Source organism: Chrysoperla carnea, chromosome X, assembly GCF_905475395.1.
Source record: "Chrysoperla carnea chromosome X, inChrCarn1.1, whole genome shotgun sequence".
NCBI classification, from domain to species: domain Eukaryota; kingdom Metazoa; phylum Arthropoda; class Insecta; order Neuroptera; family Chrysopidae; genus Chrysoperla; species Chrysoperla carnea.
This window is the reverse complement of record NC_058342.1, coordinates 18513829-18519828: the sequence shown is the minus strand read 5'-3', so window position 1 is coordinate 18519828 and position 6000 is coordinate 18513829.

Genomic DNA, 6000 nt, shown 5'->3' with positions numbered 1-6000 from the left:
AGAAATGTCAATGATTAAAAAATTTAGAAAATTTTGAATATCACCTCAGAAATTATCTCTCGGTGATTTTTGTAGTCGCTGATCATGAATTTAAGGTCAAAAAGCAACTGAATGTGGTCCCATCCACATTAAAACCAACCCTAAAAGTAACAATGAAGGAATAAGATATTCCTAATTTTCACCTCGGAAATCGTGCCTTGGTGGTTTGCGCGCCGCTTATCATAAATTTCTAAGGATAGTTTTAATTGGGTTGCAACCATCTTCAGTTGCTTTTTGACCTCGGCTTCGTGAACAGCGTTCCCAAAAACCCATAAGACGATTCCTGAGGTCAAATTTTGAATTTAATAAATTGTTTACCTCTGTGACTTCTAGGGGTAGTTTTAATGGGAGTTGCAACCGTATTCAGTTGCTTTTTAACCTAGAATTCATTATCAGCGATCTTGGAAACCCTCGAGTGACAATTTAGAAGGTAACATATTGATTTTTTAAAATTTTTTTCACTGTTACTATTTGGAGTGCTATAGGGATTGGAAAATATCATAATTTTCTCAGTTTTCATAGAAATATAGACGTAAGTGCTGATGGTATTTTCCGCGATAATTTAAATACTTAGCGCCCACCGTGTGGCTTGAAAAAAATGTTATCGGTTGAATTAACCGTTTTACGATAAAAATTTGATTTCAAATAAATTCAAAATATTAAAATAAAAACCCGCAACTCAAGGAGGGAAGTATTTTCAATTTCAAATCTACTCGATTACATAAAATAAAAAACAATTTTCCAAGACACAAAATAAAAAAATAAAATTCTAAACAAAACTTTAAAACAGAATAGAGAAAACTTAAGTAATGAAATTGCGTACAAAATAAATCATAATAGCCATTTTCGATTTCGTTTTTAAAAACAAATAAAAAATTTGTTATAATGTTTGAAATATCACAATTGAGTTCAAAAAAAAAAAAACACAAAAAATAAAACAAAAGAATTCGAAAATTCTTACACATACTATAAAAAAATTGAAATTTTTACCTCATTTAAAATCCAATTTTTTTTCTACAAGTATATTCGCCTTTAAACAACCGCATCGAATTTATATCTCAAAAACGGTTTCAAAAACCACAGTTTCTAAACAACCAGAGATTTTTTTTTAGTCAAGCTAGAATTTGGCTGTTTGAGAAAACGGTAAAATGAGCAGAGGAAGTTTGTTTTTGGGGAGATACCTTGTATACTTTTGTAAAAAGTTCAATTTTACGTACCCTACAAAATCTGTTGAATAGATAACATAATAATTATGATAATTAGCGTTTCACAATCCAATCAGGCTTTAGGCGATAACGAACACAAATTTTAATTAATAATCAAAATAAGTTCAAGATCTTACATAATATTTCTCAGTCATTTCAGAATAGATGGAAAAACTTTATAGTTGAATATTTCTCTTTTAGGACGTGGAAAAATGCTTAAAATTTAAAAAAGCTTTATGCGGTATGCTTAATTTATGAATATTCGAGAATTGTGTTCTAGTAAGAAGACACTAGAATAAAAACTTCAAAAATACATTTTAACAAAACTCTTGGACTGTCAGCTCGTAACAGAAAAACGTAATCAATTTTTTACAGTCTGCCAATGATATAAAATAAGTATGTATACAGTCACAAGCAACAAAAATATATATAAAATAACATTCATAACGAATTAATGCGTAATTAAAAATTAACATTAGTTTTTTAAACACAGAGAAAAAAATTTTACATTCTGCCATTTATTTAAATAAAAGGCAAGACTGTTCAATACACTAAAACTTGATTGGCAGACGGTTTTCTCGTATACAAACTTTAATAAAACAATATTTTTTTTTATTTAATATTTTTTATTAACAATATTTTTTCTAACTTATATTGGTTATGTTAAAGTTTGTACACGAGAAAACCGTCTGCCAATCCATTATAAGTGTATTGAACAGTCTTGCCTTTTATTTAAATCATTGGCAGACTGTAAAAAGTATTTCTCTGTGTTCTACAAACAAATGTTTATTATTAACTATTCATTAATTCGTAATTAATGTTATTTTATACATTTTTCTATATTTTTTGGCTGTATATATGTCCTCTATCATTGCCAGACTGTAAAAAAAATATTAAGTTTTTCTGTTACGAGCTGACCGTCTATCTATAAAACAGAATGGCGACTTTAACACCTTGATTTCAGTTTTCCAAATTATATACATTAAGTATAAAGACAAAACTTAGGGCCTTCTGAGATCCATCAGACTTACGACATAAAGTGGAATAAACCGAAAGGTGAATAAGCCTAATAATTTATTTATAGAAGTGTGTTTTTTTGCAATTAAAGCTTTTATTAAACTCCGAGAAAATCTCGAAAGGAAATAATAATATTCAGAAATAATCCAGGTTGCCTCTACTCTAGGGCAACATTTTGGAAGCTAATTTGTGTGCGTCTTCATCACACATCACAATCATTATTAATTGGATATTTATTCTTGAAACTAAAATTTCTTTTGATTTGTATAGATTTCGCTTTCCCGGATGTGAATCGCTAAGTTATCATTTCCTTGAATTACAGCTAAAACGCAGAATTTAAAATAATACCCTTAATAAGAATAGAATATCACGAAAAATTACACAATTTTGGAAGTGGCCTGATTTTTCGCTGCACAAGTATCTGAAATTGCGGGTCTTGGCATTTGTTTAGCTTTTTAGAATAAATTCTCTCCAAATTCGTGAACTATTAAATGTATTATTTAATTTCTACGTAGTAGCACTGACATATTGATCTACAAAAACATGACAATTACATAACATGTAAAAACTTATATAATAAAAAAAAAATAAAAATATTATAAATTCTTGCAGATTCAATTTTTGTGAATTCCTGTAAACAGATTCTAATTTAACGAACAAGATACTTTTTTTTAAGGTAAGATTTTGTAAAGCCGTTTTTACAGAGCCAATTTTTTATTTTTCAATTTTTTTTCAATCAAATGAAAAAGTATCTATCTTGTAAACCGTTAGAGACAACAAAATATTAAATGTAAAAGTTATTCCTTATAAAAAAATTAGTAAATTTTATTTAGCATTCTTTCGTAAACATCACAGTTTAACCGTGAGGGAGCAACTTTGGTGTCTATTTTCTCCAAAACTATCAAAAAAAAAAATGTGTTAATTTTTTTCAGATAAACTTCAACTAGTGGTTTTGTGAAACAACCTGCGAATAAAAAAATATCTTGTTCTAGAAAAATCGATCATGAACTTAATCGAATTCACAAACAGTTCTCGGACAGAATTAATTATTTACATAATTTATAAAATACAGAATGATTCAAAAGTCATTACACATTTTTTTATTTATTTAAAAAATTTTTTCTTGAGTCCTCTCTTCTATATCAACACAACATGAAGATCGTATGTTTGAATAAAAAGAGGGGGATATATTGCATGTTTTAGGAGTCTATATCAGGATAATGAAATCTGTAGGACCCAAGTAAAAAATTCGGAGAATATTTATCACATTTATGGTAATCTCATTTGAATGAGATGTTTAATTTTTTTAAACGTAAAATAATTTTTGAATCGATTTGTTGAAATTCGATTTAAAAAAAATTCTATTTATCTTTAAGATTATCAAAATATGACAAGCAGCGTTTTTTTTTTTTAATAATCAAATACTTAAGATTTTGAACTCAACCAAACAAAATTTCCCTTTTTGTTTCCACATTTTCCTACAACACGCGGATCCCTCAAATGAATTGTTTAAAAAGGTTTCATAAATAAAAATCATCACATTAATCTGATTATGGGTACAAATCTTAGAACTTAGAAGACATTGAAAAGTTACGCCTTTTGTTTTTAACACGTTCAGTATCTTATACATTATTTCTCTTGTCTGTTTTTCCTGCCCACACGAGACCTTCCTTATTCCTTTATCAAATTCCATGACTAAAGCTTACCGTGTTGGCTAATGAGGAAAAATAGACTCACGGTCTAAAAATGTACAGCTTATGAAAAAACAGAGTAGAGAAATAATATTATCATTTAATTTTGCAATTTGTATATCAAATCTGTAATAAAATTGCCTATAAACAATTAAAAATTATATAAAGTTATGACTTGAAAATACCCTTGTATAAATGAGGGTATATCATATCTATAAAAAAATTGCCTATAAACAATTAAAAATTATGTAGAGTCAAAATTATATAAAGTTATCACTTGAAGATATCCTTGTATAAAAGAGGGACGTAGAATGAACTTCGTGGTTTGAATTCTTTATAACTTTTTTTCCATAGAAGTTTTCCAATTTTTAATTGTAGAGAGCTTTACTTTGAGGAACTCCGTAATTTAGAATTTGAAGAAATAACTTCCAATTTTGTTTGCTTAATCTTATATTTTATTTTAATAATTTAAAATATGGCATGTTTTAAATTATTAAAATAAACGACGAAACATGTCATATTTTAAATTATTAAAATAAAATAAAAGTAGACTTAGTAAAGAAAATTGAGTTTTTTCTTCAAATATATACAGGCTGTTTGATTATACATTTGTCTTTATATTCCTACATCCATTAGTATGAGAGAGTTCATATGTACATACAATGTGTATAAGAAAGATATACTATTATATGTTTGTGTGTAAGAAAAGTATATGATTATTTGTTTGCCTTAGTCAGGCATACTAATGTTTCAGAGCAAGGTGCTCCCACTCTTCAAGACTTCAAATACACAAACATCCCTATATATTATAAATATGAAAGTAAGAATGTTTGTTTGTTTGTTTATTTGTTTGTTACACTTTCACGCAAAAACTATCGAATGAATTTTATGAAACTGTACAACAATATAGCTCATATATCATAATAACATACGAGCTATAATTTATAAACATATATTTTTAAAAGAATTAAATTTAATCTGACATTTTATTGTTCCATCTATGATCATCATTTTGAACCATAAATTAAAGATTTATGTAAAAAATTTTAAATAGTAAATGTAAAACAATTCATGGCCATCTTTTCTGATATACTCAATGAATTATGATTATTTTACACTTAAAATAAAAAATTGAAAACTGTGCACATACTATAGCTGTGTAAAATAAAACCCTTCGGGTGTTATGGAAGGGGAATAAGTGAAATCAAGAGTGGTAGAGGCTGTAAAGCGGTGGTTTTTGCTTCTATGCCCAGTGAAGCGGGCGGGTATCAGACAAGTAATAACATATCTTTCTTATGCACATTGTATATAGATATGAACTCTCTCGCACTCATGGGCGAAGGAACCCAAATGTACAATCAAACGTACTGCATATATTTTTTCTGTAGTAGTTAAAATAGATAATATAGAAGGATGCTTAATTTAGGGAGATTAATTTAAAAGCAACTGGTTTATTCGACAACGCATTTTGTACCCAAAACTTTTTCCATAACGAATCCATTCCTTTCTAAATCAATTGAAAAATATTGTTAAATTACATGGTTTTTATCAATTCTGGAAAATCACATATTAAAAAATGAATAGTTCGATAAAAGATCTAATATTGATACATTTTGATAAGATGCAACTACTATGTCACGAAACAAAAGACCCGATTTTGTTTGGTTAAAATACTAATCCTTTTTTTTTCATCATAACTTCAAACATCATAAACTCAAAAATATTCTTATGTATATTTTATGTATAGAATTATTAGCGAATGACAAAACATTCGTGATTAGAGAAAATAAATTCGCAAGGGATTTATTCTGGTAGAAAAATTTTTTTTACAGTATCAAAATTTCCGTTCCTTTTTATCACATTTTAGGCTGGTTGTTTTGAAGTTAAAATTAGCCATTTCCGTCAGAAATTTAAAGAGGCTAGTTTATTATCTATTTTTATATAAAAAAATGCGCTAAATATGATGGAAACAAAAAAAATTTGTAATCCATGGGCTTCATTGTTAAAAATTATGATTTTGAGCGGCATACTTTTTTAAAGACAAAATT